General features: G+C 34.7%; 1 protein-coding gene across 1 annotated transcript in view; it reads right to left on the minus strand.

Moving 5' to 3' along the window:
* LOC122802152 (putative protein TPRXL) overlaps positions 1-12,928 on the minus strand; it is a 992,304-nt gene extending 979,376 nt beyond the window's left edge. The window contains exon 1 of the mRNA XM_044071829.1: positions 12,804-12,928. The gene's annotated coding sequence lies outside the window, so the exon portion shown is untranslated. The remainder of the gene's footprint in view (positions 1-12,803) is intronic.
* Between the last annotated feature and the right edge of the window lie 959 nt (positions 12,929-13,887).

Raw genomic sequence — 13,887 nt, forward strand, 5'->3', positions numbered from 1 at the left:
GGTCACTCTGACAGTGTTCTGTGATGCACGAAAATGCTCATAGCATTTACTGAACATATAATTTTGAGTTGAGCAATATAATATTTTATGCATTATAGTCATTGTATTACACTGTTTATCTTAATGTATAACAGATTTGAATTGTTACAAGTATGAGTTATACTTACTTGGATTCCTAGGAAAAAACATAGAAATCTGTTTTGCCTCAATGAAGTTTAGCAAGGCGTACTAAGTAGGGTATTGCTTACTCTTTATTCGAGCTACGGCACTGAGGCATATGAACATTTTACATTTAAGTTAGAACTACATAACATTTTGAGACGTACTAACTAATGCTTATATCTGATTTTAAGCATTTTTGTGATATACTGTGCACTTGCTTAACATAGTTGCTTCCCATATATAGGAATTGTATATATTCTATACATTATGGCAATTAATTGTTTGAAGTTTTGGAACGTGTTGCATAGTATGTGTCAATGGTTTGCCTTTGTGATTGAAGTCTTAATGTCAAAAGATATGTTCCAATAAGTGAATATTACTAAGATTTGAATTCATTTTTTTATATACTAATCTTTTAGATCTATTGTATTTATATGCTGCACTTTGAATTTTAGTATTTGACACAATGTTATCATGTTTTTCCACTAGGGGTTCTGAAACAATGTATCTAGTTCATCTAGGATGTGATGTCACAACCTGGAACAGTTTGATTGGTTATGTTAGATTTTTAAATGTTTTGCTTAGTTAGTTGTTTCATGGTATGATGAAGCTACTTAGTGAAAGCGCTTACCGTTTGTATTAAATGTCATTTTTTTTTTATTTTTATGACTGTGGATTATTATTCCTTGCCAAGATTGTGGACTGCGACTGTTTTATTTATTGGGACTTGTGTTTATCTTCACAACAGTCACACAGTTTTTCTTCCTAGCCTGACGTTTTTGTTTTTTTCTATTATACTTCAGGCATGTGTTCAATGATTTTTGGATTGGACCCATGCCTCTCCAAGATGGCTCAGGTCAGACTAGATTACGCTGCGGTCAATACATTACTAAATACTGAAGTCCTTGTAAGGTCTGGTTTTCCAACTGACTTAAAGAAGATCCTTGTTACTTCAGTTCTTATGAACCATCCTTGGACCACCCAGTAATTAATTTTCTTTTCCTATGTAAGGTTATTGAGAAAATCGTGTATTTGTAGCTTGAATCCTACTTTACAATTAATGGGCTCATATGCTCGTATCATTTTCAGTTTGCTCTTTCCACAGTAATGAGTCATAAACGATCCCCTGATGGCTAGAGATCAGTGATACTATTCTGTTTTGGTCCAGCTGGATTAGTCTGCAGAATTTGACACCATTGATCATGGCACTTTGATCAAGTAGCTGTAATTTTTCTGTGGTCTCTCTTCTGTGGACCTGGGGTGGTTTACATCATACATCACAGGCTGTGCCTAGAGGACAACTTTACATTTAAACTCTTCTGACTCATTCCCTTTAGACTATGGACTATCACCAGTCTAGAAATTGGGCTTTTATTCTTCATAGTGTCAATGCTCCCATTAAAATGCTGTCATTAGGAGTAGACGGTTAACATATATTTGCAATACTAATGGCACCTAGTTCTAGCTCTTCTTTTGTAAGAACAAGATGGCAAAGATGTATTCCCTTGCTGATGACCTGTAGGCCACTTATCAATGACTAAACTGAGATCAGGACAGTTCATGTTAAATTTACATATTTTTGATTGTGTCACTTCCTCCACGTATCTTCTATGGCTGCAATAAGCTTAATCTTCTCTGCAAGGTACATAACTTATAAGTGATCCTATCATTTAAGGTCCAGGTTATCATACGTGATGAAATCTTTATCATCTATAGTTCCTGGTTCAGGCACCTTACCACTCCAGGAGATTTTCATTTGTTATTTATGAGTTGGTCTCTTCCTGCATGGACTACAGTAATATCTTTTCACCTGGGACTTCCTGATACCAAGATTTACTGATTACATCTTGTTAAAGCTTCACTGCCAGATTACTTAGTGATACACCACAGTACCATCACACTATAGCTGTTTAGTGTAGATTGCAAGGGATTCCACTCTGTTTTCCTATCAGCTATAAAATCTTCATGCTGGTATATTTGTCCATGTATGACTTGGATCTCACTTACCTGAAGGAGAGTGCAGTACTTCCATTTCCCTTCCCTAGGCATTGTGTTCTGCCACCCTCTAACTGCTGGTGGTTCCAAAGGTGCATCAGGAAAGTTGGAGCTTCCATTCTTTTACATACTGGGCTCAGCACTAGTATAACTTAATTTCATGTTGGATAAGGAGATATTCCACACTTTGGTGCTTCCACAGATTGCCGAAGACTTTTTCATTTGAGCTCAGTTTTGATCAGTTTAGGATGTTATTTTAGTACTTTGGTTTGAGTTCATCTACCTATCCAATTTTCTATCATTTGTTTTATCTATAAATTTATTGGCATAACTATTGTTTGTTCTCATTTTAGACTGAGTTTGGTTTTATAATTACTTGTCAGTTTTACTGGTCTTATTTATTCTATGCATATTACATTATATGGTTTAGCATAATGGTGCTTTGTCAAAAGGAGCTAAATAAGGAAATATTCCACACTTGGGTGTTTCCTCAGATTGATGAAGACTTTCTCATTTGAGTTCACTTTTGATCAGTTCAGGGTGTTCTTTTAGTACTCTGGTTTTAGTTCATCTACCTATCCAATTTTCTATCATTTGTTTTCATCTATAAATTTATTGGTAGAAATAGTTTGTTGTCATTTTAGCTTCTTGTAATGATAACTGAAGCCCTTAAATGAACGCAGCTTGCAGTCATTTTCACTCATCAATGAACAGATGAGACTTTAAAAATAGTAATGAGGAAGGTGAAGAAGCGGCAACCTCCTGTGTATTACTTATGACGCAACAATCTGAAGGAGGCCTGCCATAAAACAGCAACCAATAGTTAGGGTTAGTAGAGTTATATAACTAGTTTACCTCACTGTTGTGAAGCTGCAGCACCACGAGGAAGAAAAATAAAATCCACAAGCTTGGTACACCACAAACCAACCCCCCAAAATTTAATTTGCCATTAGATGCTATCACTCAACTGAAAGTATGCTTTAAAAACACAAGATCACAGAAAAAAGCCTAAAGTAAAGAATCTTTAACTTGGGCTGTATGGCACTACATGACACATCATCTATACACACCTGCAAAATAATCCTTGAAAAAAAAAATAGCTAGCATTCAGTTAGCTAAACCAGTGAAACATGTATGTAAACAAGGAGATCAAAGTACACGTGCAAATAACATTTCATAATTTGCATATTACTTTAACTCATTCCTTTCAATGGAGCTCTGGTGGGTTGCACTGCAACTTCCAATGGGCAACGCCTAAGTTTTTTAAATCAAATAATGTTCTTACATTACAAATAAATGTTCAGATCTCTGGAACCATAATTGTTACTAAGGAAGTGTAGAGGGCAAACACTTCAGCACAAACTGTGTTTATAGTGGTAGTATTGTTTAGGTTCTAGATCTTAAAATGGATTTTTTTAAGTCACAGTAAACACAGTAACTATTAAATTGTAATCATTTTGATCTTCCAGTTGAGAGCTTCAGTATGGATCTAAGCAATTCTGTCTGTGATACATTGTTGCTGAGATATTTAGAAAAAACATAACATTTATGATAGCAGAAAATAAACATTATATGAACAATTATCTCTAACTGCACTAGACAAAAGTCACATATCTGTACAGTTGTGTTTGCCATTGTGTGATCTTTAAGATAAGATATTTTAATACTTTGTATGTAGCATGGCTTTAGAATTATTAATGCAAATATGAAGAAGCAATATCTGATGGTGGCAAAAGGATGTTACTGGAGAAACACCTGGAGGCATCACTCAGCTTTAATAAGTTAAAATAATTAAAACAAAACTATTCTACTGTACAATAACTTACTGCATAACAGTGAAAATACTCAAAAAAATGATCATCAATATGCATAACGGTGGTGTTTTCTGACAAGTGTGACACGCAGTGAGGAACTACACTGCTACCACAATTCATGAAAAAGCAGCAAGTCCTACAGTGTTGTATGCCTCTTCCCTCCTTGAGAATCCCACCAACTGATAGCAAGTCCTGCACTTCCATTGATCAGTGTACCGCTATCTTGGATCGATTACAGTTTTCTCAGTAGGAAAAATGAAAAAAATTGTGGGATCAAAAGCCCACGCAATACATCAATTTGGTCAAAATTCAGTTACTGGCTAGTAATGCCTCTGCCCAGATGCAAGTAAAGAAGAGCTTTGCAGAAGTAAGAGAAAATCAACCAGAAAATGAAAAGAAAAAAAATATTGGTTGGGAAAGAATCTTGGCAGTTGTATAATAAAAACAATTCAACTTTCAGTTTTGGTACAGGAGATGGCTTCCAGCAATTTAGATGAAAACATAAATCATATTCACTCAGAGAAGTTTAAAAATCAGTGACTCACTGAAGAAATATATAAAGTAAAATGACAAAAGGAAAGAAAAACAGAAGAAGCTTTTACTAGCTATTTAAATGAGCTAATAAAACTGCAAAACTCTGAGGATGAAATGAAAAAAAGGCTTGCTGAACATAAGGTTTCTCATTAAAAAATGTTTTAAAAATAACAGAATTAGAAGACAGAGCCCTCAGAGAATTTTTTTTGCTATACCCGAGAAACTGGAAGGAACAGACTGCATTACTATGACAGTAAAAATAAACAACTGGCCTGGTGCTCCACAGGTATTAACTGAGAGGGCATGTCAAGTCTGGCCATAAGAAAGCAGTCCAGACCTTTATTATTAAAAGATGCAATCCATCCATCAATCATGCCAGCCAAAACAGCTCCTCCTGACAAACTGAGGAAGAAAAGAAAAAGTGTTAAAAATTGAGGATAACTGATTGTTTGCAGAAAATGACTGACTGCTTTACACCAGGTAAATGAAAAGCAAGTTCATCTTGGCAGCCAAGGAATGCCAAGAACAGGTCTAAGACTCAAGCTGATGCATCTAACTGCTTTGCAAATATTTTTCTTAGAAAATCAAAGACAGTTTAGATGTAGAACAGGCCAAGATGGAAAAAAAGAAACTTTAGCCAACAAAGAGTAAGCCGGCAAGCAGAAGAATACTTTGTTATTGTAAAAGAATGAGGTGCAAAGTTCATAGAGACAGCAACATTGACTCATTTTCTATTATTCCATGACAGGAAAAAAAAGCCTAGAAGCCAATTACAAGGATCATGAGAATCTTGGACTTCAACACAAGACTGTAGTTGGAGACTGAAGAAGACAAGCAACAATATGAAATTAGGGAATACGTGGGACAACTGTAAAGCTCAATACCATTAAGCATTATGCATGTGAAATGTGGCCTTGCAAAAAGTGGCTTAGAAACACTGGCATTTTGTTGACTGTGATAATCTGTTTGGTGAAATGTAAAGCATAAACCCCACTTTATGTCATTAGTGTTTAGAAGGACATTGAATGGTCTGAAGAAAATAAAACATTAAATAACTTATTTAATTAGTATTTGTATAAAATTTCATGATGTACAGTGCATGTTACATTATATAAATTACAGATTTGTATAGTATGCTATTAGATATTTCAAATGTGAGCTTGGAAGAAACTTATCAGTGACTGTTGTATATTCTTAATATATTTAAGTATAAAGATCCTTTTCCTTAGGTGTAATTTATCCAGTGTAAACACTGCAATAATGTAAGAAAGACTAGAAAGGAATAGATTAAAGTTAATACAATGTTGTGACCTTGGGTTGCTGGGGAGAGACTATAAATATGTATTTATCGGTTTACTATCAAAATGTTGCGGTGACTTACCTCGACTGTGCACATCCCCGACCTGGAACAATGGAAAACCATCCAGCAGACTGCTCAGAATGTCAATTCTTTCAAAGGAAAGAATCAACATTTGACTGCTCACCATCCAGAAAAAAAACATACTATGATGTAGAGAATTTCCTAGTGTTTTGCAGAGGGGCAAACTGCCCTGCACCCCCACCCACACCCTGCTAATTATACATTCTAACTCCAAGATCGCACTACAGTGAGAAAAGGGGTAGTTTTCCCAATCCCCACTGTAGTGTGATGCACTTCAAAACAAGGACGCTCACAACTGTGAACACAAGCTATGTATCGATGTTTTCAAAGTCAATAGGAAATGTGTTTGCAGTTTTGCCTCTCTGCTCCTCAGTGTTCAACCTGCTCACAGTCGAGGTAAGTCACCTAGACATTTTGACAGTAAACTGTTATTTATCATACTGTGTGTAGACATTAAAGATAATAATTTTTCATTATATAGAGGTGGGTGTCTACACTAATGTCCTTAGACAAGTTTAAGCAAAAAGGCTTGAAAGAACTGACAAAATAGATAAAATGATGAAAAGCATGGGAAATGGTAATTTTAACATTTGCAAAGTCACTAGTTACTTTTCCATTTGCAAATGCTTTCAGTTGAAGACATAAAGACTTAAGATGCAAGCAGTTAATCATGAGAGGTCTGAAGAGTATGTTCTGGTTGAAATTTACAAGGGTTCGTCAGTTTACAAGTTACTGTTTTTTCCATTCCATTACAAGCTGCTATTACTTCAAGATGTGCAGTGTACTAGTGCAAACAATCATGAGGGGACTAGGTGCGACCTGTATGAAGTGTACAAAGTGTAGTACAATTAACATTTAAAAGCACACTGGCAAAACAATTCAGTGAAACAAATGAAGTTTGAAACTGTGGGAAGTGAATAAGTTAGTATTTCAATGCATTTAAATTCAACAGTGCACAATTTAGTTTAAGTGTATTGGCCAAGTTTAAACAAAGTTAAATATTAATTTTTACTGAAACCTGCAAGCTATTTTGCACATCAGGTAGATGAATGGCGATAAGATAGTAAGAGAGAGAGAAACTACTATAATGGGAACACAGGCTTGTGCTTTTTTCTCTTGTGTAGCCTTAATTTTACAGTAGGTAATGCCTGTCGGTGCAGCCATTGATGTCAGATAACTAATTATATCGAATGAGGTAAACTTCATTGTTGGAAAATGTACACAGTTATGTGTTTGTTGTATGTTAAAAGGGAGTGGGTATTAGAAAATCTGTTTATTTTTTCAGTGTTTTTATCGAAGCAAAAAGGCAATAAATGTGACGTGATTATACAAAGGTAAGAAGCAAATAATTAAGAGATCAGCCTGTAAAACATTAGCATGTGCATATAAACCAATAGCTGGACATACACATTCAAAAGAAGAAATGTCATGTATAATAGGTGAGAGTAATAGTTTTTTATCATTACGGCTACTCTGTCAATATCTATGTACAATGTAAATGGCCTTACAGGCATAAGCAAAAAGAAAATAGTATTGAATTATATTTTGAAATGTAGGGTGCAAATAGCAATGTTACAGGATGCACTTTTAGATGGAAACAGACTTGTAAATTTGATAAAGGAAAGATTTCAGGTGTGGATATTCAACAGAATATCAAAGACAAAAGAAAAGGGTGTAATAATACTGATTGTGGAAGGAAAAGAAACTGGTAGATTTCTGGTAGTAAGGTGTTACTGTGTTCAACTGCAAGAGTTACAGTCTTGTAGCCTCAGCTCTCACTTATGACAACATTTTTTTTTTGTTACCATCTGACGAATAGCATAAACAAATAAGTTTCAATCAGAGCAAAATATATTGGGGAAACGCTAAAACAAATCATCACTGGCAGAAAGCAAGCATTAATAACCTCAAGAAAAAAAAATAATCGAGCCCTATAATAAATCAAAATCTACCCTCATTAAAGACTCCATAAAAAGGATGACAAAATTCAGAATGTTAGCATGAGGAAGATCAAAGCAGAACATGAACTAAGATTAGTATATGAAGCCAAGCATAATCATAAATCCTTTAACATCAAATAATTATGAAAGTATACTTAGCGAGGCCCTGAACTGATGCATTGATGGTATTACCTACTGCAGCCCTAGAGATGGTTCTAATTCTAATATAAAATTTAGTACCACTTAGATACCAGAAACAATCACTCAAGTTCCCAAGTCCCCCCCCAAAAAGTAATTATGGAACTTGTCATAAGTGTACCCTCTAATGCTAAAAATACCACCTCTATAAGATTCAACAATATACCCATTTGCTTAGTCAATGCTAGGCATTCCCTCTCCAAATCCTACTTAAAACCATTTAGATTAAGCATAGCCATATAGTATGTGCCCTGATGCATGGAAAATGGATATTATTCTGCTACGCCATAAAGGGGGCCTCACCTTAGATCCCAAGAACTATAGACCCATCAGCTTGACAAGCCTAGATTGTCATGAAACATATTACATCTAATTTCATAAGCTGTTAATTAAAGCCTTTTACAGCAAATCTTGATCTGACTTCGTTGTTCCATAGCCGTGGTGAGACTGAACGTGTTGCTATTCTACTGTTTCTCTTTTTGTGACGAACAGTCTCCTTTGGGTTGAGCAGTTTATTATTTGCATAATTTCATAAGCTCTGATATACACATTCTTACTGTTCCAGAACTGTACTAATGTGGTTTTTACATAGGGAGATCATGCCTGCTTAGTTAAGTCATATTTGAGAATGTTAATGAAGACGTAGTCAGTGGCCATGTAGTTCATGCGGCATATCGGCATGTGACCAAGGTCTGCAGCACTATTCTCCATGTAGGAATTGTAAATCTTGGATATCTTACACTGTAGATGAATAGCAAACTGGCTCACAAATAGAACCCCTGTAGTTAAAGTAACGGGTACAACCTGAGTGATCATTATCATTGCTCTGTATTCTTCCCTGATCATACCAGTTATAGAATATAATGCTCCTTTTAGTACAGGTCCATATAATCACATCACAAAGCTAGAAATACCCCAGAGATTCCTACACTATAAAGATCACTGGAGTAAAAACCTTAGGGTATCAAACAAGCTTGAGGCTCCATTCCTATAGGTTTCTTTTAGACTCCTACATGGCGATTTATATCTAGCATTCTATACTAATGGCCCAACCATTCTTGATCCCACACTGCCACAGAACAAGTGGCTCCATAAAAACTTGGACTAAAGATATATAATTTCTTCATCATCATCATCATCATCATCATAAAAAGAAAAAAAAAAACATGCTGATGGGGCAGTGCTATTATTTAGAGCTCCACATATCTTTGGAATAGGCTTCCATTACACATAAAACAGGGTGATACACTTGTTTCCTTTGAAGCAAGCCTTAGAAGATTGAACAGGCAACCATAAATTCACCTGGACCAAACTTGTTTTGCCATGCTGAAGATTGGAGGTTCCATATGATGGGAGGTACTGACAAGACAATTAACATCCATGGACTGAATGTGCCTTAAAAGCTATGTGAATGTATAAATCTGTGAATCAAAGAGTGATTGGTTTCCTTCTAAACACTGCGTTTACTGCAGTTGTGAAATTCTGTAGCAATGAGCTTAATTTTTGATTTTACAGAAGTGATGGGTTGTTAAGTGATGTAAACCCTGACTTTTTTCAGGTTTTAGAAGATATACGTATCTGAGAAACCTGCGGTACTGCTGGGTAACTTATATTTTTCAGATACAGACTGTGACATCCATTTTTCTTTCAAGATGGGAGATGAACTCCTACACTGCATAAATGTTGCCACCAGCCATACAAAGAGGAAAGCAATTTCATTTATTCCATTTAATATTTCCTTACATATTATCAAATATCTTGAAAACTCAAATTGGATCATGGAAAAAGGGAAGCCTACCAAAATTATTTTTACCCCTTTCCTGTAAAGATTTTATGAGGGCAGACTGGATCACTACAAAAGCCTTAGAGAATGGGGCATATATAAAGAATTTTGATAATCAAATAGTTGAATAGTGTTGTGATCTACAGATGGGAAACTGAATGAATTCAAAATATAGACTGAACTAAAAGCTACAGCAAAGATCGAAAATTACTCCTATTTGGTGGAAAGGAAATTAAATAAGCATCACAGTGTTTACCACCACCAAAGGAAGATTTATGATAAAAGTCTCAATATAAAATCATGCCAGTTACAAGTACATGAACTCAAAAAAGTACAAACAGGAAATCTAGTTATAGGATCCAAAGCTGCATATTGCCTAACAGAATTACTGGATGATCTGTTGTACATCTCAAATATTAAATCAAGGCAGAAGTAAAGGAGCCAATCCAGTCTAACAACACAACTGGAAGATTTTGTACAGATTTAGTCCATTAAATCATGCCAAATATAAAACAATTAACCAAAACCTTTAAGAAATATTATTAAATCAGCTAAAACAGGACAGAAAAAATAAGAAATATGCTGGTTCTCTAACAAAGAGCACAAAGACTCACACATAGATCTTACATAATACCATGTTTTCGATCAACACTGATTTTGCAATTATTCAAGCTTTTGGGCTAACAGGAGCCCTACATCAGGGCTTGCTAAGTTTCTGATGTTAGAGACAGTGCTTAACTATCCACTTGGACCTAAAAGGGAGGTATATATTTTCTTTCTTACTGGCCAAAAAAAGAAACTTAAAAATGTCATTGTGAAAAGAAAACGTGGAGAATGGACACTGTTATGGTAAACTACACCTCAGAGACTGATGCAGTTTGTGTGTGTATGTGTGACAACCTGAAATGTTATAAGACCAGGTTATGGTCTCAGATAAATGTTCACCCTGCATATTACACTACCGTTAGCACTTATTAAGCAGAGAAGATAATAGGTCCAGAGACTGTTCTAACACTTAATGGGAAAGTAATTCATACTAAAAAAAAGATATGTCGTGACACTGCTTAAATCCAAACAAGGAAAACAAAAAGATATAATTTATAATGTGTTTGTCTGAACAGGTAGTCTTTGTGTGAGAAATGTTTTGATTAACACAAAACGTGAATTTCCTATAATGTCCAAGTCAGAGTGAAGACTACCCAAGACTATTGACTGTCATATGGAAGAACTAGATTAGCTTAATCTCCATTGTTCTTCTTTCCAAGGGTGTACAAAAATGTCATTAAAGAACTATAACTGATGCAGAATGATCAGATTGGGAAAAATGTGCTGCCACTGGCTTGTCAGCCATTTTACATGGAACTTGACTTAACCATTTTACCTGTATCTGGACATTTCCTTCATTTGATTAGGCAACAAGTGAACGTAAAGGAACCCTATACTTTGAGACTTTTGTTTTGTTACAAGCAGTGTAAACCATCTGACATGTTTTGCATTTCAAATGACTGCATGATTTTGTACTATTTTTGACTATGTTCTTTTCTGGTATATAAGTGTGCTTCTCACAAGAAGATTCTTTAGATTTCCTGGTTGTATAAATGACAGAAACTGGAATGCCTGAAATCTGTTTCACAACTTGTCATCTTCACTAAACACTGGCTGGTGATCCCTCATGATTTGGATCATGAGATTTTGGATGCTATATTGTCACTAATGAAATTTTGTTACAGGGTTTCTTCTCTTTATACAAGAGCGGCTGTTCCCATAATTGTTTTGCTCAGTATACTTTCCTGTCAAACTCCCTGACAAAGTGACCTTGAGAAAGCATGACTTCTTTTAATTGTGCCAACAGTGCATCTTTTTTTCTGCCTCATTAGAAAAAATATAGTGATACTAAAGTGCTTGGCTGTAAAAGATTGACTTCTTTGTGTGGCTGGGATGATTAATCCTATAAAGATGCATCAGCCAGCGGGTTTCCTGTAGATATATCTGTAATGTACTATCACGTACGGTAACTTTGATAGCAAGGAAGGTTACCCCTGAAGTTGAGTACTCCAAGGACCAGTTTAACAGATGGGTGGATTCTGTCGATTCCTTGGTGGTATTCACCACAGGGGTGTACAGAAAAAAAAATGGAAATAAGTGGTAATCTATATGAGCAGTGTGGTAGAAATTCCACTTCTAGATTTACCATGAAGGTGTCTGCATATTGTGGAGCCATTCAGGTGTCTGTTGCAGTACCCATAATTTGAACATAACAGTTTCTATTAACATTAAAGTCATGTGTCAGAATACATTTTATAACATGTCCCACTACATCTGGAGTAATGTCACAATAATATTTTTCTTATAAGTAATTGAGATGGGCAGCAATGCCATCCATGTACTGAGTGTTTTGTGTAGACTGATGCAACACCCCTTGTGGGGATAGCCAGCACTTACATTCTAATGTGAGATGTTTGTGTACAGTGATTCAATGTCCATTGTGCAGACAGGCAGCAATGCCATCCACACATTGGGTGTTTTGTGTAGAGTGATTTAACACCAACTGTGGGACAAGCAGCAATACCATCCTCATGTGAGATGTTTACATAGAGTGATGTAACATCCATTGTGGCTAAACAGTTTTAAGTGGTAGGTTATGATAACCTGACAGAATGAGAAGAAAATGAGTGGCATCTTGAATATTGCCATTCTTTTCACTACTAATTTTCTCCATGAACTCAGAGATCCTTTCTTTCAGGGTTTGTTTGCCTGATAATATTGGTCTTCCTGGGTTTGGTTTCCTTGTTTATGATCTTTTTTACTCAAAGACATTTTATTGGTCATTTATCAATAGAAATATTCAGGTAACAATATAAACATTAGTAGTAATAAAATAATACAATTGCAAAGAATTCAAAGACTGAAATAGCTAAGCCTCCATCAAGATATTCTTCTCTCAGTTATCATTTTACTTTAATTTTTAAACATTTGAGATAAGATAGAGTGCTCACTTTCAACCAAGGATTATGAGTTAAATGGCTTGGAATGAATTCTTTGTTCTTTAGCTTTAGATTCTCTGAAAGCTCTTTAAGAATGATAAAAAGGCTCTAAAGGATGGTGGGTTTGAGGATCTCCACTCTTTAGTAATACATTTCCTTGAAACTGCAAGATAGACAATAAAAGAAAAAGATTATCACATTTCAAATCACCCGCATTCATGTATATGAAATAAAATAAAAAATTTGGATAAAGAAAAATTATCTGAAAATAAAACTTTCAAGAAGTCATTTATAATACTCCAAAATAAATTTAGATAAGCAGAAATCTCAGTCTTAAAAAACATGTATCCAATCAATATTAGATATTTGCAAACATCTCCAACAAATTATATTATTGTTACCGCTATTTTACTTGAAGTTAAAAAAGCTCTATGTAAAAATTTCCAAGTAAATATGCACCAATAATGCGACCAAGAGGTCATTTATAGTGCTCCAAAATAAATTTAGATAAGCACAATCTCAGTCTTAAAAAAACATGTATCCAATCAGCATTACATACTTGCAAATGTCTCCAACAATTCATATTATTGTTACCATTAACTTTATCTATTTTACTTGAAATTAAGAAAGCTCTATTTAAAATTTTCCACATAAATATGTGTCAATAATGAGACCAAAAGTTACAATCAATAGATGATAGTATTTGAGATTTGTGTTGAGGAGTCAAAGAAGAAGAATTAGCTAATGTGATGATTCCAAAATTTAATATTTAAATTTTATATTTTATTAAAATTTTGTAAAGTTTTGAAATTAAATTATCAATTTTTGATTTGTTGTAAGAAAAGATGTAATAATTTAGGAATTTCTTTACACTGAGAGTGAGAAAGAGATAAACACAATTCATGGGTCTGTGTTATCACATTATGTACTAATAGTCAATCATGGAAATCCAAATTAAGTCATTTAGAATCTTTGACTTTCAAATCATTAAAGTTTTCCACCTAGAATTAGAACTGGGATCAACCCAATTTGATATAATTTTAAATATTGATGCTTTGATGCAAGTTTCAAAATCTGGGAAATTTATTCTTCCAAT

This window comes from Protopterus annectens, chromosome 5.part0 (assembly GCF_019279795.1).
Source record: "Protopterus annectens isolate FY-2018-M chromosome 5.part0, PAN1.0, whole genome shotgun sequence".
Taxonomy (NCBI): Eukaryota; Metazoa; Chordata; order Ceratodontiformes; family Protopteridae; genus Protopterus; species Protopterus annectens.